Source organism: Micrasema longulum, unplaced genomic scaffold (assembly GCF_059751315.1).
Source record: "Micrasema longulum isolate JH-2025_06_02 unplaced genomic scaffold, ASM5975131v1 h1tg000725l, whole genome shotgun sequence".
Classification (NCBI taxonomy): Eukaryota; Metazoa; Arthropoda; class Insecta; order Trichoptera; family Brachycentridae; genus Micrasema; species Micrasema longulum.
The window spans coordinates 2,235,189-2,263,059 of NW_028277921.1; the positions used below are offsets into that span (position 1 = coordinate 2,235,189).

Genomic DNA, 27,871 nt, shown 5'->3' on the forward strand with positions numbered 1-27,871 from the left:
ATAAAAGGATATACACTGATACAATAATAATTCACGGATAAGCTCATTCGTTTTAACAATGCTATAGAACACTCCGCACTCCCCGCTTCGAATACCTTCATTAAAGTTTGGTTGCACTTTACCTTGACAGTGAGCTAGCGGCTGTCGGTTGGGGGCGCCACCCCCGCTGTAACTTCTTCCGCCCCGCCCCAACCCGAATTAATACATCCCCTAAACTCTAGACCCTAGACTGCCCGACCCCAATGTATACTCGCACCCTAACTGCTAGTGCTAGATGCTAGCTGTTATCTGCCACCCATACATACCCTGTACATATAAAGATCTATCGAATTTTTACGTCCAAAAGTCTTATCAATTTGACCTGGATAAATCGTAATATAAGATTAACCGTTTGTATTTGAAGACTATCTCTACTACTTTAAAATACACACATTACCTAGAGTTTTATATTTATTCAATCACAAAAATCATGTCTTAAAATTGCTCAACTGCTGATCTTTAAAGGAAAACGACTTCTAAAAATATAGAATATTAGCCTTTTTAGATAGGTGATCTGAATTTCTAAATATAAATTCAATGTTTGGGTTGCTTATCTTCAAAAAATTCAATTTTTATGCAAGCTATTTATATATTTTTTGGGGTCATCAAACGCGTAGCTTATTTATTTTACATGAAATTGGAGACCCCACACGAATTAATATCAAAAGTCAATGCATGCTTTGTCGAAAACACAGTTATTTATTATGTATGTGATATCAAATAATATTAAATAGTTTTTAGGGCGTGAAGTAGCTAATTATTCAAACCTACCCTTTTTATTGTGCGTATTGTATACATTTACATAAGAACGATTGCAATATGCGAGTGTCGGAATGATTGTGGGGTTAAATAGGGTTGTGCTGTCGCTGTCGCGTCTTACAATGTTAAGTACAGTGCACGCATGCACTATGCACCAGTCCCTACAACATTGAGAATTATTACCTACCGCTGTTTGCATTGAATTTATGGACCCGTTGTCACGGCCAGACAATATTCCATAGTCGGCCGAAATATTCACAAGGGACGTGAGACGTGACTCACTCGAGGAATAAATTAGCAAGAAACGTGAATTGCGGCCTTTTGGCAAGTATTAAAGAAAGCTTTAGTATTGAGGTTTCTTATGGGGGCAGCGAACGAACATATTATCACGTACCAAGGACAAACATATTGACTGAGTATTTTGAAATATGAGTCCTGGATTCATAAAATATACTTGTGATCAGCTTGCACTTACATAATTCAATTAAAAGGTTACCGTTGTGAAAAAGTTGCAGTTGCATTAAACCTGTAGTCTGATAAAAAGTAAGGAAATCATTCGATTTTGCCACTTTAAAACGCAAACACTATATATGAGTACCAATGTACCTAACTTTGGTCCAAATTTCGAGAGGCGTAATCTGCCGGTCGAAAAGTAATTATATAAAATATTTTTGAGTACTTTTTTTTTTTAATCAGAAATACTTAAGAAAATGATTGTTTTTGTCTAATGTTTATTTGATTAATTTTTTTAATACGTGATTTTGAAAGAACGGCTCATTTTATATCAGATTATAGCCTTAAGTGAACAAAATGATACTCTAAAACTAATGTATGAAAATGTAAAATATATACACACAAATTATAATGTAATATTATCTCCAAGCAACAAATAATCACATTTTCAATATGTTAGGTTTGATTTGCGAAATGCGCACTGAAGTGTGATTATTACTACCTACCACAACATACGAGTATAATTTGATAAGATGTGCAATGTGCAACCGGACGCCTTGACTTAATACGACTTTACACATTAAAGTTTGTTTAGCCCCCTCTACTTCTGAAATCTGCCATTTGCCCCCTTTTAACGTCAGAATGTCAAAATACATTGTATTCCGTTGACTGAGTCGAGTCTTGATGCAGCTCGACTTTCTGCACGGGTTCATGAATGGTTAGAGATTGTTGCGCATAATGTCGACAACATATGTGCAATGTGCACCCAGCAAGCGGCCACATGGTAGTATATGACCGAGAAAGCTTCGCTCCAACGGCGCCGAAAAAGCTCAACTCTTCTGCCATTTTGTAAAAAATACCCTTTAAATGACGGCTACACATATTCTTGTCTACTTGATGTTCTGATCCCTTTCTCACGCGATTTTTGTATATCCTTTTTTATTAAAAAAAACTTCCTACACATTTATTTCATCAAGGAAGTCATTAAACTTCCATTTGGTTCTGTAAACAGTACCTATTCATACATTTATGAATACTGTTAATAATAGTAATATTATTAGGGTCGTATGTAACAAAAATTAATTAATTTCACGTTTTCTCTATCTGTGAAATGATATCTTTGTAGACAAGGTTTGGATTTAACTCCCTAGGTGCTCTAGGGAGTTATCAAGATTAACGTATTTCAACAGACTCGGAGAACATTAAAAAAATGGAAGATAGAAGTCTGTGCATTCACAGAGCTTATTATCTTTCATTGGTTGGTTTAAGTGGCTACTTTACACATTGTGTAACATTCACCATTCTGCCTATGTTTGAATATTCACATTTCTTCAATTCCTCGCAGCATTTGGTGTTCCAATGTCGCGCCACATGCACTTTAGAGTGCGGATAGGGAGGGGTATGATGAATATTTCTTATTTTTTAATGATGATAAATATAAAACAACTTTTGTATCTTGTATTTGAAATAATAATATGTATTTCTATAACACGATCTCTTGCGAAACGCGTTGCTTTCGATTTTAACCGAGTAAAGAAGAATCCAAGAGTAGGTGATAATATAAATGCACTTGTCGTTCAATATTTACCAAACAAATGTCGACAGCGAAGACGCTTTGTTCCGAGAATCCTATAGAAAGGAAATGGAAAACTTTCCAATTTCGAAGAAGTTTGGGTTCGGGTATTATTGTACGACGATGTAGTGAGTAGTGCAGTGTGTAGTGTGGAGAGTACTCCAGTACCTTGTACCCGTATCCCTTCGGAGGTGATTCACCGTCGGTGTTGGATCGATAGGGAGGGGGCGTGACAACCGGTCCGCGGGCTGCCGCTGCCGCCACAAGCTGGACAGAATAATTACAATCGCAATCCGAAAGTTATACGCAAAAAATATTCATCAAATTTATTTTCAGAAGAGAAATAATACTGACTTTCATGTTATTACTACTTTCCCCCGATTCGATCCTCAATAATGTTGTCAACGCCTTGATATTTTGGTTCGACTGACACTTATATTTGGTTATATTATTTTATTGATTCGTTTTTATGTAGGTACACCCAGTGGCCATTTATAAGGACGATATACATTACAATCATGATATATATGTTTTTTATATACATGTTTTACAGTAAAAAGTAGCCACATGAATATAGAGAGAACTATTTTAAAAAACCTATTGATTGATTTGGTGTTTATTTTGTAGAACTCCATATAGAAAAAACTGAAAGTGTGGAATAACGTAAACATAAATGGGATAAATAAATATCATAATACATAACCGGTTTATAAAACACACAACATGCAAATGCTTTTTGTTTATCTTTCTTGGGTATCGGTCTTAAATCAGTACGCGAATGAAGGCGTTTTCGGGGACGAATTGTGAGCCCATGTAGGTACATAGTTTGTTATAAGGAGGGTGAAATCACCGTAAGAAAGGAGGTGGTTGACTCACTATATAATATGATTTGGGGAGAAATATAAAAATACAAGCGAGACTGCTTAAAAAACGAGCCAAGTCTAGATTGCCTTCGTTTGTAAACCGAGGGGAGAAAGTGGCTAAAGATATTTAGGCTTTGCTCAAACGATGAGAGATTTCGTACAATAAGTGTGTTTTTTTTATTTATTTGAGTGGTTCAGTTTGTAGTACTAAAATAAAATATTTGGTAACTAAAGTTTAATCGGGTTGTGGTCCCGTGGCTAGTGCCGCGGACTAACGGTTCATAGGTCCGAGGCTCTATCCCAATTTGATTTCCATCTTCTAATACTGAGTTATTTACAGGTCGTTGAAAATGCCCTCTAAAATAAAATATTTTATTCAATCATAGGAACACCAATATTTATTTTTTAAATTTGAAAAATTACACTGCTTATATTTTTTATAATATTTCGAACTAAAATAATACTACACACCGGCTTCTGGATATAAAAATAATATTTGCATTTTTTTATGTAGTGAAATAGAAATGTTACTAGTTGATATGAATGCTGCAAATCATTTTTTGCCAATATATTTCATATTTTTTTCCCAATACTGTGCACCTCACGCTTTTATCTTTATCAAATGCATAAATATATGTACTTATATTAATCATTCTAATAGTGAAATATCACGTTTTTTTGCTGTTATAAATTAATAAGGGTCTAAGAAATACTGTCGAGTGAAAAAAATATTTTTTGTACTTATTAGTAGCATAAACAATATTTTTAAATTTATAATTCTGAATTCCCGCTACATTGGCCACGCCCCTTATACATCACGATTCGGTTAAATTTTGACCGTTTAAATTTAAATAGAACATCGTCACGAATTTTGACGTCACAACTGTCAAGGCTAAACATGTCGCGTTTTTGTAAAGACATATTTCATAAAAATTAAAATGTGTAAAAATATTTCTTCACAATATACAAATTTGTTTTCAAAACAATTAATTTTTCTAAATCCATTTCACATGTTTTATTGGTATTCGTAGAATGTGTCTCAATATTTTAATGTAATTTTACCATTCGTCACTTTACACCACGCATGTTCGTAACAAACGAACGTCGGGACCATGTCATCGTCTTTTCGGTGCCACGCTAGTTTCCACTAGATACGGTAATTACTAAACCTGTATACTGTACCTACGAGGGGCGTTCAATATATTCGCGGTATGGGTATGAAGGAAAAGACTTAGGTTAAAAATATTTTTTTCATTTCACAGTATAGTCATCCTTAATATCTGTGCACTTCTTACTTCTAGCAATCAATTTATTTAAACCCTCAAATATCATGATTCCGGTTTGCTATTAAAATGCTCATTAATCGCCGCTTCATTCGAGTCATCGTCGTCAAATCGTTTCCCACGAATGTCTTTCTTTAGATTTGGAAACAGAAAAAGTCGCTAGGTGCCAGGTCTGGACTATACGGTGGGTGTTTGATTTCTGCGATACCACATTCACGAACTGCAGCCTTTGCAACTTGAGCCTTGTGCACCGGTGCATTGTCGTGGATGAGCAGGATCCCTCTGGCCAATTTCCCCCGCCTTTTCTCTTTGATTGCATCTCTCAATTGATGAAGGGTGTTAGTAGGGAGTAGTATTTTCCAGTGATATTAATGCCCTTTTTCTTGTAATCTATCAGCAAAATTCCCTGGGAATCCCAGAAAACTGTAGCTATGACCTTCCCTGCGTATTGTGTCACCTTGAACTTCTTTGAGTGCTCTGTACCTTTTCGATGCCACTGAATGGAATCCTGCTCACTCTCAGGATCATAGCGATAAACCCAAATTTCATCCCCAGTAACAATTTTGTCGATAGTTTCTTTAGAATTTTCAACACAGAGCTCCAAAAACCCTTTGCAGCTTTGTACGCGGTGAGATTTTTAGAGTGGCGTTAGGAATCTCGGCACCCATCTTGCACTGACTGTTGACATGTGTAGGCGGTCGTGTTAAATAGAAACAATGGTACCATTGGATAGGCTAGTAATCTCGGCTATCTTTTTCACCTTCATTCTGGCATCCTCCAATATGAATTTTTCTATTTTCTCCACATTTTCTTCATTACTGGCCTCGATTGGCCGACCGAATCGCTCGTCGTCTTCTATGCTCTCTCTGCCCCTCTTAAATTCACTGGGCCACTTTTGAACTCTCGATAATGAAGGAACAGACTCCCCGTAAACTTCTGACATCTCTTTGTGGACGGTTTTCTGATCTTTTCCTTGTTTGGTAAGGAATTTTATAACGGCACGGTACTCGAGTTTGTTTAACTTTGCGAAATGACTCCTCTTGCTTATGTTTCGGGGACAGCTAATCAATGACAAATGATCCGTTTGTTATGAAACTCGGTACTTATATTACTAATTAGTGCAATAAAACGAAGTAATTAACTATTTATTCATAGTTGCACTCCTTCATATCAATATGGAGAATATATTGAACGACCCTCGTATATCGTATCGCCACCGTGATTAATGTTATTATTAATCAAATTAAAACTCGTTGTGCTCGTTTAACATCAAACAGAGCACCTAAATATTCGAGATATTTACTTCAAAGCCTTCAAACATGACAGCTTAAAAAATATTAGCGTCTTTATCGAACTATAAATAATTAGATGTACTTGCTTGTATCGACAGTCCTCGTCACGTATTGTGAGTTGGGAGACGCTATATATATAATAAGAATATCCTAATATTCCAACACGGGACATGTTCTACCTTCTGCCAGAGTAAAGTTTTGTTGTATTTGTGTCGAGTGTTCCTTGTTTCTTGTTTTCTTCTATGGAGAATCATTACTATTCAGGCCCACGACTGTCGGAGAAGTTTTGAAAAATATTCCCTGTAAATCTCCGCGCTGCAGCCGCCTTTTACCTGTGTTGTGTGTTGCATATGTATATAGTACAATACGTAAATATTAAGATTTCCTAATTATGTTTGCATCATGCAGATTATATTAATTTGTAAGATGGATAAGAAGATTATATTATTTCGTTTTTCCTACACACATCCTACATCGATTTTCTAAAATGGAAATTGCACACAATTATTATTAAATAATTAATGAGGTACATACTCGTAGTACGACACATACGAGATTATTTTAAAATAGATATTTCATGTCGCTGTTTTTTTAATAGTCGTATGTGTGAATATGTCAGTTAATTTGCTTTAGTATTACATTAATCATCTAAAAATAATAACATTTATTTATTTATTTTATTTAATATAATATAATACAGCTAAGATACATTTTTTCTTGCACTTTCAATTTCTATATTTGATAAACGGGTATCTTACATTTCAGTATAATATTATGAATTTTAGTGCAGTTTATCTCCAAAAACGAGGCAACTCTCTTGTGCTTGGGGCGGGACTTTCACGGGGTTTTAATTAATAATATAAAAATGTACAAAAAAAAATGTCAAAATAAAATATTGTAAAAGTTTTTTCACTGGTCGTTGCACCTCATACAAAAATTACGGAGGTTTTTACGATGTCAGCCATCACTGCCGCGCGTATTCTAATTTTATTCATTTAATTGCAATGTTCAATAATTGAGCTAAACAGTTCTAATTGCAATGTTCAGAATTATAGCATTTAAATATCTTTAAAGTAAACCTTATAAAATGTAATAAAGTCAGTATTTTAACCACTTGGCTATTTTTAATGTTAAACAATATAACCATGTATTTTAGTGACTTTACACAAACTATTATAAATACTTATTATTAAATAAAAATGTATTCATAATGATAAGCTATGTATGTTTAAATTTATGTGATTAACACATTCTTTTGTTTCCATTATCATTGTTTAGTAAAATAAGATTCGACACGATTTTATAACACAGTAGAATGACCACGAATAATAATTAATTAGTCATCATAAATTATTGATTGTGGCTTCGATTACGACATGTCTTTTTTCAATTAGCTAATTAGTGCAAACCCTAAAAAAAACAACACTTCAATAATTTTTCACTGCTTATTCCTTACATTATTTTGTCTTCTGACAGCTGGCAAGAATTACGGTAGTATTGAGATGATGTCTGTCTTATTTACTACTGCAAAGTCTTGAGTCAAATTCTCTTGTGTTCTACCTTATTTCATTTATACAAGAAAATATTTTCAAAAGACATTGGCAAATCATGTAAATATTTTAGAGTAAGGGCTAAAGGTCACATTTCTGTAAGTTATTTCATGGGTCGTTTTCAAACAGTGTCGTTTTCTGTAATTATTATCGAAACATCAAAACGGATACGAGATTCTTTTTAAAAAAATAATATAACGTTCTTATGATTTACCCAATTTTTTGTGGTCATTTTCAACGAGTTGTGTGTTTGTGGCCTTTGATACGCGAGTCTGCGACATTAGCCACGGGACCACAACCCGGTTCTATCTATTCAACATGCATTATTGTTAAATTTTTATTCATTCAATAGTTATAGTTTATCTTTTTAAAAAAAAAACTATCGATAGGGAGTATTATTATCATATCTATTTATTTGTTGAAAAATCTTTTAAACAATATTATTTATCATTTTCTGTGTCACAGTCATTTAATTGCTGAAAATTGCGGTCTTCTCAAACTGCTGAAATAACTTGTAAATAAAGAATCCATTAATTGAACATAATTCATTATTCGATCTATTTTTTTTCGTTCTTATGTTCTTATGTCATATCAAATGTCCCTCCGTACTTTAAAAAAAAAAAAAAATATTTTTTTTAACGTGCATATAAATGAAAAATAGCGGGTATAGCAGAATGCTAACGGAACATTTTTTTATTTATTTATTTATCATAATTTCTTAAGTCGTGTCTTAGAAGACAAGACTGAACGATGGAGTTTGATCCGAATGTGGCCATACGCCATACCGGGCGCGCAGCCGATAAACCTAGGCCCATTTCAGACATGTGTAAAAATACACACGGCACGATAAAAAAACATAGCGTGGATTGTTTTTTTAAAATAATTTTTAATTATTTTTATTTGTTTAATGGCAAGTAAACGCACTAACCGCACACCATGATGCCGACTAATCTCCACCCGATTTCCTTTTGCGGGATTTTTACTTGGGAATAGCCGCTGAATATTTTTTTTAAACACAAAATAATATAATAAATGTCAATCTACCCCGATTTTGCCGTGTCGTGTGGATTTGGGTGATATCTGTGAAATGGGCCCGAGGAAGAGATGCGTAGCATAGAGCATATCAAACAAACGCCAAGAATATCCAATTCAATCAGCGCATATTTGCAGAGTAAAAAAATCTCCCTAATCTTCCTTATTATGGTTGAGTTAAATTATATACTTTTCTCAGTCCATTATTTATCGCGATATGCATAGTCACTCTTTACACATAACAAAATATTTTCGTTTAGAATATACCATTAAATAAATGTGTAGTTACTGTTTTGTAAGTAATTAAAGCAATTAATTCGGTATGATTTGATATTATTTACCTTCACTAATGTTTATATTATCCTGATTACATAAATATCTTACCTTTGTTTATAATATTAGCACCATGGTTTCTAATTACAATATTTGCTTACTATTACCGTTCGTGACGAGTAAAATTCTCGTAGGTACATAAAAAATAATTTTCTGAATATAAAATTGTTATTTTTATAATGTGTCTCGTTTTCATTGACTTAACCACTAAGATAAATATAATTTTTAGCTTCATTTCTTATTTTAATTGGTTAATAATATGATTATAATTCATAATGTAGTAATAGTTTTACTAAACTTTCTGTTTTTATGAGAATGATTTTTGTTTATTAACGTGTTCAATGGTTATTTTTATATTGTAACCAAATTAATTTAGTTTTCACGTTCACTTAACTAAAATGATCATGAAGACATTCATTTTAGTATGCGCTTAAGTGGGAACAGGAGGCGGGATATCTTATTATAGACAGTGACAAAATAGTCTGTTCGAAGAATTTCCTGTAAGGATAATAGTTATAATTTATCCCGACTGTTTGTTTGTACATTCTGGAATATGATTTGTTTTTGTCATATAATTTATTAAAATTGTGGTTTCTTTTGTTAATTTATAACGAATTACTAATTAAGTCTTGTGATTAATCGTTGTCGTGACCTTTTGTATCTGGAAACTGTCTAGCGAATTATTATCTAAGTCTCGAGAGAACAAGTAGACGTACCGCACTTTGTATCGAAATAATTCAGAAGTACGTAATTCTTCATCTTGCGCGGGACCTATTTGAATCCTGTGTTTTTGTCACAAACTCTCTCTAATCAATTGTTTGAGTTTAGAAATCTGTTTCTCTTAACAATAGTCCCGGTATAATTTGTAATCGATCCGGCGGCCGCGTGGTTGATAGTAATAGTATGCCAGTACCGGTACTGGATAGTGGATACTGGTTGTCGGTACACAGTACACGGTACACGCCATCCTCGATCCGAGTGAGCCCTCGGTGTATGGATTGTGGACTGTGGACTAATACAAGACTCGGAGCTTTCAGCTTAAAGCGCGTGACGTGGAAATTTCACAAAAATACATTGCTTCATTAATGAGTCACCAACCGTTTCATTTGTTTCCCCGATTTCGGTCGTATTGTATGCACGTGCTAATCGTTATATTTATAGCATCATTTGTATCGTATTATATTTTCAGTCTTCGGGATAGTTAGTAATGTGTTCATATTTGAAATTTATGAATACAGCTGAAAATAAATATCTTTTTAGCCTTTCATCCTTGATTTAGTATTTTCAGTAGTTATGGTATTACCGTTTAAGGCGAGCGTTCCAATTAATCCCGTGCCCTCGCGAGTCCCGGTGCACCTTTAACTTCCTAATCAATTGTCTAATCAATCTAATTAACTTTTTATTTTCACTCCGCTTGGAATTGGGCATATTAATAGTAAGTGAGTGCTGGGACGCGACTGTCCCATTTTTGACAAGATTACATCGGTTGGACTTTGAAGTATTCTATATATTTGATTGATTCAGATGTTTATTTCTGTAATTTGTTTATATAGGAGCCTATAACGAACACATATTGTTGCGCGTGCACTGCGTAGGTAATGTAAATAGAGCGTGCTTTAATATAATAATGCGCTCGGCAGATTGATATTGTTTAGCTAACATAAACGACTCGCTCCGTACAATGAGATTAGCCGCCACGAAATCGCTGAGACAATCAAAAGCGGATAAAGCTCGTAGAGTGACACATATGGCTAGACCTGGCTTGAAATTTTCTCTACTGACAAAAGAAATCCGGTTCTTCGTGTCATGCTCTGATTTCGGGGACGCAACATTTCTGGAAGAGAATAGAAAAAAGGAGGTATGGAACAAGTGGAGGAAATATTATATTCTTCGTATTGAAAGTGAGCGTGAAAAGCCGAAACAATTATCGTGCATGTCTGACTTGTAACACGAATCTGTAATAAAGTAACATGCCCCCTGCCTGTCAAAGTAATCCACCTCTGTTGTTAGCCGAATTAGTACGTTTTAATAATGTTTATGATCAATTTCATAGGTTTTTATTTTTTTATGTGATACTGTACACTACATGCGAGAAAAATAGGTATTTAATAAAATATTTGTGTTCCGGTAATTTGGATTTAAGATGTTTTAATTTCTAAAGCGAATTGCAAACAAAACTATGATAAATAATTATCAGAGTAATTTGAATAAAACCACGTATTTCTCTTAATCCAAGGAACTTCTTTTTTAGATTTTTTTTTTATCATTATCATTTTATAAAAAAAGTAAAAAGATGAATATATTCGTGTATTTTTTATTTAATATTTAAGCGGTAGCTAGGAATGATATTATTACAATGTTTATAGTCTCTGTGAGTTGCTAGTAGCGGAACATAAAAATGTACGTTGAGCTATTTCATTAATTAATTTACTCATTAAATCTAAAATAAAATAAAAATGCATTGATACTAAAATGATATAAAAATGCTATTTACGTTAATTTTATTTTTACATATTTATTTTAAATTGTATCTCCTTATTTTGAAACCTTTCGATGTCTCGCTAAGTTGAATAATTTCATATCTCAAATGTGAAGTAGATTTCGTTACTCATTTACTAACCCAACACATCTGTGGTTAGTCCCGGTTTTATTTTGAGTTTGCCACCTCAAATCGAACCAAATACACACCTAACAAGAGAACACGTTCTTCAGATATAAATGTGTGTATATGTATACCCTCAACTGATTTATTTATGTTTCATTAAAACTTAAATAAAATAAAAATGCATTGATACTAAAATTATATAAAACATGCTATTTACGTAAATTTTATTTTTACATATTTATTTTAAATTGTATCTCCTTATTTTGAAACCTTTCGATGTCTCGCTAAGTTGAATAATTTCATATCTCAAATGTGAAGTAGATTTCGTGACTCATTTACTAACCCAACACATCTGTGGTTAGTCCCGGTTTTATTTTGAGTTTGCCACTTCAAATCGAACCAAATACACACGTAACAAGAGAACACGTTCTTCAGATATAAATGTGTGTATATGTATACCCACAACTGATTTATTTATGTTTCATTACGATATGAAACTATGTATAACATATACACGCTTGCGAATTCGTGTGAGGTCATAATATTATATTATAATATCTCTTGTTTTTATTATTGAATTTATGGAGGCCGAGAGATGTTATGGGAGTATTCGCATTTTCTCCGCCTCTCTCGGAATAAGGTGTTTTGTGTCTTCCTCGTTCATCCGAGTGTAGGTGTTGATTGTTGTAAAAGAATCGTTCTCCTCTCGTCTCTTGTGTGGGTATGGCGCTCATTACCCCTTTGTATCTCTTCCACCCACACTGTTACTCGTACTTTTGCCCTCCAGTGAAACGCTGTAAACCATGCCGTCCCTAGTATCTAGTAAAAGGAAATCATGTATATACCATAAATGACAACGCAAACCTCCTCTTCGACAGCTCGAATATGAGTAATTTAAAAAAAACATAGAAGTAAATAGAAGTTCGCAAAATCATTAAGTTCATATTGTTTCCCTACCTATAAAAATATAGAAACGGGTAGGAAAAAACGCGTTGTTTGTATTTATTAAATTTGTTGTTTCGCTTATTTTCGCTGGTGTTTTAAAGAAACTTTTTTAAGCTATATTTTTTCCTAATTTATTTTCTATTGGTTTTGGATAGGTAAATTAATGTAAGTATATTATAGCTCACAATTACCTGCTATGCACGTTATCACAATAACGTAGGCACGTGGGCAGTATACATTTTGTTAACTGATGCGGTGTCTTTTCGTGTTTTAATTATTATCTCAAAATAGTGATAATATTTTGTATCATATGTTTTTTAAAATAATATATTCGTGATTAATCGAATTTAAAATAAAACATTCTCAATTTTTCTTGGTCAAAAGTAAAATAAGTTTTTTCTTGATACTTTGTGGCATTATGAGCGTTAATCGCTGGATTTTCAGTTGAGTGTTTTTTTGTCTTTTTATTTGTTAAAAGTTAAATTAAACTTATTAAACTAAGCTAAAAAATGTTTTTTTTTTCAATTTTTATGTATCGTATTACCAACGCTATGATTTTTAAAGTTTTGAATTTCTGAAATAACTCAGCGTGTGACGTCAGAGGTTTTCTTCCGGTTATTATCGATCAGTTCTGCCCATTGCTCCATTGACGGCAAGCAAACCGCCGGAAATCTTCCATGACTCTCTTATTAACAACCGGTTGATTTATATGAACTGGTGACGTCGTTCAAAGTATTGTTATTTTATTCGTACATTTTCAGGAAACTTTGCCTAGTTAGCCGCTTTTATTTCGCGCAAGAAAACATTTATTGTATCTAATTTCCCGTAGGGCTGAAGTTCCTCATTGTAAATATTAAATTAACATTTGAGCTGCTAGGAATCGGCTATGAGAACCTACACCGTACTGTAATCATCACTTTCAAAAATACTCTCATAAATCATGTATAACAATAACTCATAATAAATGAAATTGTTATATTACAGATACGTCCGTAACATAAAAAATACATTTCTTCGTAATTTCGAGATTCAAATTCGGGCTTACACTGATATTATTACTTTTTTGGTTTTTCTGTTCATATTGTTTACCTATTTTTATTGTATTTTTTACTTAAACACATAAAATACTCAAAATTTCAATGCGTTCTTACTCCCACTCATTAACCGTGAAGTCATGAACTTTTACTGCAGTGGTTGGTCGGTTAGTGTTCGGTGCAACTTAATCGAGTGCCATTTTCATCATGTTATGAACTTGCTTTATTTCAAATAATACGAGCATGGTAAAAATATACAATTATTTCTTTTGTTTCGCGGAAGAGTTGCTTAACTAGCGTATGCTTTTTTGCTTAGCTCCAATTTACTGTTTGGTTAAGCGGCCTCGTTCCGACATCGTTGAAGTGTGTATTCCTATTTTTACCAACCTCGTTCGCCTTCACACTGCACTTGATCTGATTCAATGTTACTCGGAAATAAACTGCCGCGAAGACGACTCTTGCTTCGAAATTATTCAATAATATATATTTTTTAATGCGTCCTACGTCCTACGTCATTTATAATAATTATGAAATAAATAAATAAAGGGAAAGGAAGTCCCGGGTTTGTTATTTGATTGAGGCTCGCCGTGGATCAATATTTAGATTCTAAAGCGTACTTAAAACTTAAAATCATCAGTTGTATTTATCCAGCGAGCGGTGTTTCCCCCGCGATCGCTTTGTGCCAAAAGCCCGAGGGGGAGGGCGAGAGAGGGACCCGGGCCATTTAAAGTCGAGCTTTTATTCACAGGTCTCTGTAGTTCATTAATACTTCAGGGCCTTCAGGCAGAGAGCACTTAGGCGGTTTTCCACTTCAGCTACGAGTTAGTGGAATAGCGATTAGTTTATTTATATTACTTTCATAGAGTGCTGATGCTGTTATGTAGGTAAAAATAATTTCTGTCGTCAAAGTTTAGTATGATTACCAGCGGTGTAATTTGTAACTCGACAAATTTATTTATTTATTATATATACGGCCTAAGCCAATTACAACAGTTATATGAAGAAACATAAATGCAAGAAACTGAACAAAAATAACATAAAACTATTTAGCAAAGACAAACAAGGGCAAAACAATAATTGTATACAATGTATTAAAAAAAACGAAAGACCAATAACTTTGAGCTAAACCATGCCAATCCAACTTCATCCCACACTGTTTAGTCGCGAAGAGATCTACGAAAAGCCGGAAGATCTATCCCGAAAAATTCGTGTGATGAATTGACTAATCTACACATTCTGGACATTGGGGCATAAAAACCAAAGTTGCTCTTAGAAGATTTTATAAATAGCAGATTTTGACTTCTGGTGACACGGTTGGTAACATGAAAAGAAATTGATTGCAACAGAGATGGGACATCACTTAAAGCATTAATTAAAGCATTTGAAACACATAATAAATTTGCCTTTATCATATTTTTTATAAATAAATATTTAATTTTAAAAAATATCGGAAACAACCGATACGTTGTTAACACCATACCCAAATCCGCACCCTATACACTGGGCACTGGATTTGAACAACAAACGCAGCATATCTCGATCATCTATTGCAGGAAGGTAAGTTGATAATTCCAATACTTCAGATGCCAGTACAGGAGCAGTGAAATATTTTAACGTAAAATCACCCTTTAAAATTCATATTTCACGTCAACCCTGTCAGAAATCGAACCCGGGTATGGTAGGCGATGCGTCAATCACTGGGCTTTTCGCTACTCGATTACCTCTTTTCACGAGAGCATCCGAGTCAACTCTCGTCCATGGTTCTGGTTCTATGTCACACAAACAACTGTATTCTTTATCTGCCTGAAAATGCACATATTCAATTTAGCTTGATATTTTTCGACAATTATTTTTCCCTTCAACCCATTGAACTAACATATAAATTAATATGCATACATAATTGTATTAAACATTACAATCTAATATTTGATACACCATTCTCGGAAAATCTCAGTTAATTATTATTTACGCTGTCACGGATAAAAATGTACGCGATTTGCATACAATGCAATGCATACTCAATGGTCCGTTAGTACGAGTTATCATGCCATGACAGTTGAATGATAATGGATCTCTTAATTTGACTGCTGGTTTATTAATTTTTTTTTTAATGACTAAAATATTTTTTTCTCAAAGACTAAGTATGTTAAATCTTTCCGATAAATAATGTATTTATCTTTACAATGCTGACTGAAAGAGGTTCAACAAGGGTTCCCTAACATGTCTGCTCTTTGGCTAAGCGACCAGACATTATTCTGCTTCGTTTTGTATCGCTGCTAGGTTTTTTTCTTCTGATTTCTGTCGAAATATTTCAAGGCTATATTTTTAGAAGGCGAACCAAGTAACGAACTGTATAGATAATTTATAATTTTGTAAATTTAGAAAAATTGTTCAATTCGTCGTTCTCGCTTTTAGGTAAAAAAATGTAAGTTGATTTTTAGTCACGATTCAAAATAAGCTATGTTTTCTTGTTATTTATTAGCTTTATGAAATGCTAAGAGATTTAACAATCTCAGGTTTTCAGAGTTTTGGTCGCCGATGAACAAAATAATAATTCACGATTCTCCTACCAGGCATTATTTTAAATATTGTCTTTTTGTGAGTCTAAGTCCCATAAAATGAATGTTCTGTTTGCGCCTCGGTCACGGCGCATGAGCAAAACCCGACAAGAGAAGGTCTGCTGGTGTCGCCTTCATCTGTGGTGGATTAGTAACTTGATAGGCCATAGGCATACATACGGCCCATGCGGGCTGGTCACCTCAGGTGCTCTCAACATTATATGTATTATTTATAACGATACCCGCCACTATTAACCACGCGGTTTAGATTATCGTAAAAAAATACAATATCTACTTTTATTTAAACAGATATATGCGATTTTTGTACTATAAAAAACACAAAGAATAATTAATTTCCTTTAGAACTGTGTGCAAAAAACGGCCGCGATGTGATTAAATAAAATAATTTTGTCTGATCTCTCCGCACGAATAAACAATTTGTATGTTCATACATACGTACTCGCCTAAAGTATTTGTTAGATTTTTAATTGCAATTCTTTAATGTATTTGATATCTGACACAGTCGCACGTTGCATTAACGCCTGTTAATGTGTTCGGTATTTGAAGCTTTAAGGGGTAAAGCCACTCCATCTCTTCAATACAAAGGCTTATTAAACAAAATAAAAAAATAAAGGGTATTAGAGCAGTAAGAAATCGAATTTCAAAACTTTTTTTGTAGTTTTTAAATTAAAAATTCCGGCGCTAGAGCCCAAAATCGCAGAGTATCTTTTGTGCAAATCGTTCCGCGGCCAGAAATATTTTTCCTGTAGTTTTCAACCTAAAACAAAAAACCCAATTTATGAAAAAAGCTATGGAAATACCTACGGAAATTAAAAAATACCCTTTTTAAAAAAAGTCGTGCCGATTTGAATGAAAATTTACATTTTTAATCAAAAAACCACAAGGTTAATTGTTTATAACAAAAAAGTTAATAACCAATCTCAAATACCGTATGCAGTTCGAGTGAAAATGTGTCTGAAAAGATTAAAAGATTGAAGGCGTTTAAAATTTCCAATAAATCTGTGCATATTTGGCTAAGTTATATTTCCAGCTAGTTTAAAGAATATGGTTTTTAAAGGTTTAAAGGTTTTTAAAGTTTGCATTAACATTTAACAATTTAAATTTTCGATTTACCTTCAATCTGCACCATACATTTGGCATTTTAAATGAACATTGTCCTCTTCTTCGTTCCTGATTGACTTCGAGGATTGTCGAGCAGCTTTTGCAGCATCAGTCCAAGCCCGCCGGGCACCGCACCGGTACGATAGGGATAGACGCGCACAGCACACGATCGGTGCCGTGAAATTGATGAAAATGACCTCTTTAGAATTTTTCCAATTTTAAAATCTATTGTTTCTTGCTTACTCTAAAGCATCTTTTAAGAAAGAAAAAAAACGTTTGTTTTGGAGTGGGTTTACTCCCTAAATCAAACGCAGTACGGTTTTTTGTATATAAAACTACGCTTGAAGTAGAGGTAACTGGATACATTAGTTTTAAAAAAATATATATGTTACCCATATTGTTTGTCGGATTTATAGTTCGTAAGCTTATGCTTTCCTTATCAACGTAACATTTATTGGTCATGTTATAATATATTATTTTATAAAACAATATGCTAATTTACTAATGCTTGTATTGTAAACCTTCGGCGACGGTCACCATTGTAATAGTGATTATCTCCGGCTATTATAACGAGTAAGAAAGAACAGATGCGGTGGACTTTTTCCCTCGTCTACTCGAAGCTGGTAGGCTTACCTCGATATTGTCTGTATACCAAGAATCGCCATTAATCATGGTGTAAAATCTATGACTCACGGTTTTATACCTCAATTACTAGTACCGTGGAACGTTAGATAACTAATATGTATTGGATATCATAAACTTTCTTGCCTAGCATCTCACGATACATTTCATGTAAAAAGTTAGTACAGATTGCATTAATTTTATCCGCGTTTTTCCGTTTGTTTAGCTTTACAGCCCTACTAAGTACAAGTACCCGTAACACACCAAAGAACAAGGGTCCGGTACCTCGCCGCCTAGCACCTACCGCGTATTGTACAATGTGTGTACATTTTTATACATCATATTATTATACACCTTGCTACGATCTCCGCAGTCGTTAGAATAGTGGCATTGCCAGTGCCGGTGTTACTTTTAGTGTAGGAGCGGAGCATCCAATTATATTGGTTCGCGTATCTATAATACTCGTCAATCGATTTCAAGATCAATTCAATATAATATTCTTACATCAGTTACTACCGCGCCGCGTACTTAGACTGTCGTTTCGTTCTAAATATTCCATAGATAAAAGTAATACTGTTTAAGTGTTAACATTTTTACTTAGATGCGGCATACAAGTCTTTGAACATGGTAAGCCTTAGTATGATCTAGTGATTGGGGCTTATTTTTTGCTGGAACTGTGCTGCCGAGTGGCTTTAGTCCAGTTGCCGGCCTGCGGGACTGTCCATCATGGAGCTTAACGCCATCCACACTAGTCCACCCGTGGTGTTAATAAGATTATGCCGCCCGAAGGCGCGGGGACCCGCAACTGTAAGTGAGCGAGTAAGCAGTAAGCACGAGGCGGGGAGGCATAGTCAAAGCTGTGATGTTATGTGTAGGTAGACCTACGTATTAGTAATTTGTATTCATCATCATGGTCGGGGAGATCAGACGAAGTCAGATATAGTCAATAGTGAAATGCGTAAGGAACTCCATTTCCTGTTTACATAATGTAATCAAATAGACAGACCAACATCAAAGTAACGTTTCCTTTGGTCGATCAGTTTGGCCATTTCGCCTATACCGCCGTGGCAGGTCAATAAATTATTACATAGATGTATTAGATATTATAAAAATAGTAATTGTATCTACGAAAAAAGCTTAGTTATTCAAAATCTGCAGTAAAATTTATCACTCTCTCTCTTTCTCTCCTTTTATTCCCTTAAATACTAGTATCGATATTATTTTATTTATATACTCATATTGCTAGTTATATTTTGGTGTCTATTTTATTTGGTTTTTTTCTCCATATACATATATGAAACACGAATAACACCTTTTATTATGTTTAATGGTTGGAAGAAATTAACATTTAGCAATAAGTCCGCCAATGTTCAAATATAATTCTACAGATAGGCAAATAAATTAATGAAATATATTGTTACAAAATAATAAGTAGTGAGTGTTCTGGACTTGGCACCTGAAGCCTACAACTTGACTTCTTCGATAATGTTTTTTTTTCCAATTTCATTTACGTTTTTTTTTTTTTTCATAAATCGATTGCGATTCGATTTAGTGTATCTGTTAATTAATTTAACTATTTTTTTTTATTAGGAAGATTGTTGCATTTAAAAATAGTAATATATCCAGTAAAATTTTTTCACTAATATAATGATAGAACATGTTACACAATAAGGAAAAAAACCTGAAATATTAAATAAGAAAATAAAAGAAGAACACTGTAAGAAGGTTGGGGACGGAAAAAATAAATGGAGGAGAGTAATTTTTATACTATAGTTGACCAATTCGAAATTTATTTACTTTACTAATTACTTTCTTACTTATTCACCACTTATATTATCGGTCCACTTGTTTCTATCTCTTGTCAGTTAAAAAACATTTTATTGTAAGCCTGTCCGGTTTTTCTTTGTATTTTTAAGATAAAATTTTCGTTCGTGCCTTAGTTTGCCATTCCCACCTTTGATACTCTTCACAACCAAAAATAATGTTCACCGAATTTGTATATAAATATAAAACAAGTCTACTTTAAGTATGTTCATAAAATAAAGTTATCATTAATGTATTTTAAATTGTATAGAATTTTTATCGTACGTAATTAAAATGCCACATAATGTTACGCTGTGATTTGTGATTATTAGAAAAGAAACATACCCACGTTTATCTACTACACTTGACGTGAATCACATACGTTCAGATGTCAATTATATAAGGATTTTGTTTATAAAGATCATGAATAAGCTATTTATTGATACTCAAATACTCATATTTTGTTTTCTTATTCATCTTTTTAATGAAAGACATCTTATTATTTATCTTTATCTGCGCGATTTACTTTTTTTTCATGGGGCCATTTTCAACTATTATCATTCAGTGGTTTTGATTTATTTTTTAATATGATCGGTGGTTTTGGTTGTAAAAATTGCCACCCCTCGGTTATTTTCTGGATATTTGGTTATGTAAAGTGTCTAGTTACCAGTCACTGAACGTTGGCAATAGCTTCGAGTAGTGTATAAATAGTACGTAGATGAAAAGCGAAAGGTCTCCGGTTATTCCACCTCATATTATCGGATGACCCAGCGCATATTATTTTATAATAAAGACATAACACAACACGAACGAATAATATAATCACAAATAAGATCCTCAACACAAAGACAACTTAAACAAATGCAAACTAATACCACTTGGACAAATTGTATTTTTATGTTTATATTTATGTTAATATTTATATTTATGTTTATATGGTAGAATTGGCTCTGCACTATGTAGCCATAAAATAATAATAATAATAATAATAAAAAAAATGGATTTTGAGTATTATGCAACTATAACCTGCCTCCACTGTCAATTAAAACAATTATTAACGAGAAAATGTTCGAAACGGCTATAAAAAATGGATAGTGGAGCTGGGTAGAAGTAAAATGGATTGTCTCCTTCGCCCAAACCAATATTGAATCAACTGCTCCACAAATGTATAGTTTAGGTTATGTTTTTGTTCTTTTATTGTGCGTTTTTCAATATAAATAATATAGGTGAAATAAAAACATAAATACGTAGTGTATAAAACTGTAAGAACATTTTGTTTATTATCTCTGTATATTATTTAGTCTGCTTTGTATATTCTTACATGTAAAAATAATTTTTAAAACAGTATATTGTTAAGTGTCCTCGCCACGGGTAACCCCTCATTGTTTGTTTTGTGAAAAAAAAGAATAAATAAATAAATGTGTATTTTATTTGGTTGGGTGAGTTATACAGGTATGATATTATTTATACAGTTGGCTTGTTGCATTTTGTTAAAACGAACTACTCAGAGTTAACATAATGTACTTTTGTTAAATTAAAAATATACACGAGTGTTGTAGTAATTTAGTATTTACCATTAATAAATACGTAAATAAATACTCGTTAGGTACAATAAAATAGTAAAAATCAGTAATCATAATTCTTTATACTACTTTTAAGGGAGGTGTTGCTAATCTCCGTTACCTGAATGGTATCTCAGTAGGTATACCTGCAGGAGAATCTGTTTATTTTTTGTACACAGTACGGATTAGTCACCAGTACGTGCCATATTTATCTATCTTCAGATTTAGATTATTTTACATATTTGTAGGTGCAGGGTGCAGGTATACATTTAGCGCATCCAATTTATTTATCTCTTCCAGACATTTAGTTATTTTCGTAATTTATTTGGTTTATTCGCACTCAACGGGCATTTTCACATCAGGCTGATATGGTCGGTTCATTATCAAAATTGAAAGTAATTACGCATTAACATTAACATAAGGAACGTAAACTAGTAAATTCAACCAATAAAATATAAAAGGAAAGAACGAATATTGTAATCGAAGTTTTTTCTATGATATCACGAAGAAAGAAAACTTATTATCAAATGAGTCAACAAACGGGTAATTATTGTTAGCTAATCTCTGAGGATTCTGGATAAAGAAGAGTAGAAAACCGTAATTCGTTTTCGTATGGTTTTCAGTGTGAAAATCCTGATCCTGTCTCAGGTTTCTGGAAGTTATGTATGTTTAAACATGGAGCTTACAAGATCGAGAGCATCGTAAAATAAATTTTTAACAAGATTACAAAATCGGATTTCTTAAGACTATCGTCTAGCGAACACATATTATATTATTCAAATCAATTTCTATGTCTTTATACGTGTATTCATTTCTTAAAAACTCCATCATCCAGCCAATTTTTCTTAAAAGCGATGTTGGAACTGGGTCAATACTTTCCATGTGAATATCGTAGTAGGGAGACCAGATAACTGAATTATATTTATTCTAAATGAGGACAAACAAAAGCGAGTTTTGAAAGTTCCTACATGTTTGAAGTCAGGTGTGCTTCTGTTAATAAATCCGAGAAGTTTGAAAAATGAAGAAGAAACAGTCGAGTCTGAATTTTGATGTGTGTTATTAACTAAACCTGAGGAGTAGGTACACAAGTAGCCGCCAGACAACGGATTTTTCCGCCAATTTTGTATTGTATCGTTGCGTGTCAGTTCGTCAGTTGCTTCATTGTTTTAAATGAGAACTTACTCGACGGCCCAAACCATACAAAAAAATACTTAAAATAATTAAGTAAAAATAAATTCTATTGGTTTTCGTAGAGTTATTTACAAAAAATAACCGTAACAAAATGAAGAAAGAGAACTCAATAAAATATTGATCACTACTTTATTAATAGCCGTGTCCATTTATTTTGATATTCCGTAGTAAAATATTCTTGGTAAACATTAGCAGTTATTACACGAATTATTGTGTACAAAGCTAGTCTTTGAAAGGACTAAGCGTTGTCGTCGATTAACTTTTATGTAGCGTTGAAAATCTTCGCCGCGGCTGTGAAGTGTTCTACGAAATTTTTCAGACGCGTTTAACGCCCTGAACTTGGCCATTGTGGGATGTTATTTCGGGCCACATGGAGATGTCATGGTCGTTTTGTGACTGAATACTGACTAACGCTGGACGGTCAGGCTTCGGGTTCCCGGAGAAGCGATAATTTATCCCGCTAAGTGGCGTCGTTGGGTCACTCCTCTCTCACTCGAAGTAGCTTTTACCTATAAATCAAACCGAACAAATTTAACTATCGATACATATGAACGCAAAAACTCTGACTCCAGGCATAATGGGTGCTACTAAATCTTCGTAGTAACTATATATTACTGGATAATTAAGGTTCATTTGTTGGAGATTTGAATACAAGAATTCAACCGTATTCTTCAGCCATAAATACTAAGACCATAATTATTTCACGTGGTTTTAATAGCGCTCACTTTAAATTATCAAAATAATTATTGATTTGTGTGTGCAATGATTTTGGTACGACTTCGATTGTATCAACATTTCCACAGAATATAATTATTATTCCATTATACAATATAATCGTTGACGCGATGGATTCTTATCTACAAGATTAATCATAACAGATTTCTGCAAAGACTGCTCAGGATTCAGGATTGGAATGTTACGAGTTATAGTATCTGTTGTTTATGATTCTAGAGTAGGTAATTATACCATACCATTGCACACTTCAATAACAGTCATACTATCCTTGAAGTACACAAGTATTGCGGCCAAGCAATGTTTGTATATTTTTATTTTCATTATAAGTACTGAAACTTATGTCAAAAGTATGCGTAAGGAAACTTAATCGCACGATGTGACGTTTAGTCAATAATTATGCGAATTATAATTTATTCTCAATTGACAGGCGTCGTGGCGCTGTTAGTTAGACGGCCGTTTGTGAAACTGGCGTCGCGGGTTTGATTCCCGCCAGTTGCAAGAAAGAAATCCATTAAAGATTTTTTCTCAATTGGTCTGAATGTTGTGGTGAATTTTTCATTACCTCATTCCATATCCCCTCTTCCCCACCTGCTGACAAGCCTCTAAAATAAAGGCTTAGCTTTTTATTCCTTCAAAATAAAAAAAAGTGGTGGTGGCTAAAAATTTTGATGAAAATGTATTTGAAAATTATTTTTCTTTCACTCTCTCGTAAATGTCTGCCCGATATTGTGCGAAAAAACAACTGCACCGCGGACTGATTATACGTAACCAAAACGCCAAATTAGAAATTTTGCTGTCCCGTTTTCCGCACCCCTTTGAAACTGAACCGATTTGGTGTTTTTTTTTTAAAGAAAGTGTATCAGCATGAAATTTTCGTTGTCGGGTACCTTTTGTCTTTTTCAAAAATAATCCGTACGTCCGAAGACGGCAGATAAAACTGGGTGCTTTTAAAGGTTTTTGGGTAGTTTTAGTTCCCATAGTAAACAATTGATCATCTAAGCAAAATGGTAAGAACACGTCAATAGAAAATGTTTATAGTATGAAAAAATCACTGCTCTATTGCCATAATCCAGGGAGAAAATATGAGAATACGTTTGTATGAAGAGACGTCAGTGGATTTATTATGTAATTAATTCGTTTCGTATGATATGGAACGAGAGCGAAACACGATTTTGATTGCGTTAGGGTGAGATGGATATATGACGAACGAACGAACTTACGAAACGAAATTGTGACAGAGTAAGCCTCCAGACAGCGTTTTCTTTTAATACTGTCTTTTTCTTCATTCTCGTGTTCTTAACGTCCCGGAGTGGTCAACACAAAATGTTTTTACTTCTCTCCGTCTAAGATAAGTCAATATTATTTAGCTCTGTTATTTGCAATCCTAATAATATTATAATTTTGATTTGTGGAAATGTTTCAAGTAGAATATATTTTCCGTAACAAACGTTTAAAATAGTTTACTCTTCTTGACACAGCTCATCGCCCACGCCGAATACGATTCATAAGGGAATTTCGTTTACAATTTCGGAAAGTTGACACAAGATATTGAGGCTTATTTATGAGTTCTAAAGAAGTAAAACTTCAGCGAATAAAGTTTTACAAAGACAGTAATACATCGGTATCAAAACCTTACCATGATTTATATTCTGCTTTGGCAACCCAAAAGCTAATGGTTTACACTTGGAATATGTACTAAAACATAACAGCTTAGTGAGAAAGAATCTCCAAAGCTCTATTTATTGCGCGTGGCGCCAGCTGTTGGTGATTTGTTATTTTCAATCCGATTGTCAATATAAGGAACAATGGAAAATGTTTACGTACAGTTCATGTGTGGATTGTGGATGTTGCTCGTGCGCTAACCTTTCTCACCGCTTGGCTTCGGCTTTGTACTCATAATATATTTAGCTTTTTGCTAATTTTTTTAGGACATTCTTTCTCAACCACGATAAATGCATGAATACATAACTCAGCTAGATAAACAAGTAATTTAATCATTGCTGTATGTTTTTTTGTAATACCCTTTTATCTTAAAATATACCGTTTTTGTTCTATTGTTTTACACAAATACCCTTTGTTCACATAAAAAATTGTTTAATTAAGTTCCTACTACCAAGCTTTTTATCATGTTTAGTGCTAATATATAATTAGGTAACATAGTAATAGGCATTTTAATTCCGTATATTCTGATATAATATTTAAGATGGCATCACCAATTGTTTGTATAAAAGGACTGGATTCAACCCTCCAGATAGTTATTAATATTTTAGTTTTTTTTTTCATCACAACAGGCCAAATAGGCCCAAGTGTAGTGGCTAATTTACAGCACAAAACACTTTTTTTTTCTCACCGGGAATCGAACCCGGAACCTTCCGTGCGTGAGTCAAATGTCATGGCCACCACAGCAAGATCAACATATTACAGAGATGGGGAACGTTTTAGAGAAGGGAATATGGACGTCTAGGAATTTATAGGGCTTAACCTGTCATTGGCTTGTTTAAGTTTCCACGTCAATAAAGGTTTTAGCTTTTTTACTTCACATAAATTAACAGATGGAAGAGTTAAAGAGATATAGATGTTCAAACACATACAGAATGGCGAATGTAACACAGTGTGTAAAGTGGCCAATAAACCAGCCTATTACAGGTCATAAGCCCTATAAACCTAGACTTCCATATTCCCTTCTCTAAAATATTGTTAAACTATGTTTATCTTCAGGTCATAATTCCTGTAGATACCTAGATTTCTATATTACCTTCTCTAAAATGGTCTTCATCTTTGTTGTAATATGTTATATGTTTATCTTGTTTTTATGTACCTGTTGTAACTAGTTTCTTATCAGTATTTTTTTTCAAACGCATCTACGATACTTTTGCTTTTTGCAATATATGTATGTGCGCGGTATAATAGTATATCGGTATTCCTTGTACGTAAATCGTCATTATTTTCGGCCCAGACGTCACCAGTCATCTCCCATCGTACCCGGAGTACCTAGTGTGTGTGTACTGTGTATGTGTACAGTTTTACAGTGTTGGAACCAACAAACATTTGGAAGTCTTGCAACTTGTACTTTCGTTGGACGAAAACTGGTTTCGCAATAATTTAATGCTGTCTCGTCTGTGAATGAGTAATATTTTCAATCCTACTGGCCATCTTTTATAATGATATGCCCTTTTGTTACTTCTGCACTTAAAACTCGTTATTTTGAATATGGTATTTGCATCTATTATTTAGATAGGGTCAGAGGTGACGGGTTTTTTTTTTTGGTGATTTTATTCGGTGATTTTATTCAATTATTAACATAACTTTCGATTATCTACTATAATTTGACGTAATTTTAATGCCTACAGTCTCTTAACTAAGTAAAAATAGCAGGTGCTGGTGCTCCGAAGTTCCGAACAATCTGATTGACGATTGCATGACTCTTAAAAAAGTTCAGTTGAAATGTTTCGAGTTAAACAATTGTTGCGTTTTCTCCGAAATTGACCTCGAAATTGAGTTGCATAAAAAAAGTTAAATAAAGTAAGCCATTTTGCCAATTTTGACTAAAGGTTTTATGGTGTACTTGCCCTAATTGTATGATTTCCATCTCGTTATGTACCGAGTAGCAGACATTTGATAATCGCAATCCAGCAGTAGATATTTGATCTTCTACAATTTTATTTATTTCTTGTTTTAAAAAAAAATTACATACCTATTGAAAAATAACGTCTAGGTCCTATCAGATAAACCGGATCTGGTGACTTCCAAAAATAATTTCAAGGCTTTTTTTTACACCACAACAGGCCAGAAGGATCAATTACAGGGGTCAGGCCCAAGCACAGAACTCCCAGGCTCGAGAAAAATCCCTTTTTTTGTGTTCTCACTGGGAATCGAACCCGGGGACTTCCATGCGTGTATCAAGCATCTCAGCCATTACACCTTTTAAAAAGTGTTTTCAATAATTTCGGTGAATTGATCATATGATCATGTCTAATCAATTTCATCCCAGTCAGTAAAGAATTTACCTCCCTCTTTTCCTCAATCCATTGAAGTACATATTATGCACTTCTGGATTACCTTATTTCAGCACAAAGAGCTTCTGCGGGCAACTTTTCTCGTTCGGAAACGAGCAATTTTTTCTTGTATGTGGGCATTACCATGGATACGCAAGCCCTCAAATGCGGTGTGTGGTATGTGGCGGGCCAGCTGTTGAAATTTACTTTCAAATCCACTTGAAAGTGTTTTGGATCCGTTTTATGATCGTGTAGATGTAGGTGTGCATTCGCATGAATTAATGAAAATTGTATCCGTTATCAGTGCCATGTCTACTACGTACCCACAACATGTACATGTCGGTCACTAGTAAATAAATAACTAGTTTTAATCAGCATTTATGTGGTATCCATCTTTATATCATCAGAGCACTTTTCACTTACTGTGACATGTACTTGACATCGGCCATATTTCCACGCTTTATCATGTTACTAATTAGGCTTTGTGTCAATTTTAACGTTCTCTTCGCGGAATAAAGAGACT

General features: G+C 33.7%; 1 protein-coding gene across 3 annotated transcripts in view; it reads left to right on the plus strand.

The window, feature by feature from the left end:
• pnut (septin 7-like protein pnut) overlaps nucleotides 1–27,871 on the plus strand; it is a 77,322-nt gene that overhangs the window by 18,074 nt on the left and 31,377 nt on the right. The gene's annotated exons all lie outside the window — the stretch shown is intronic.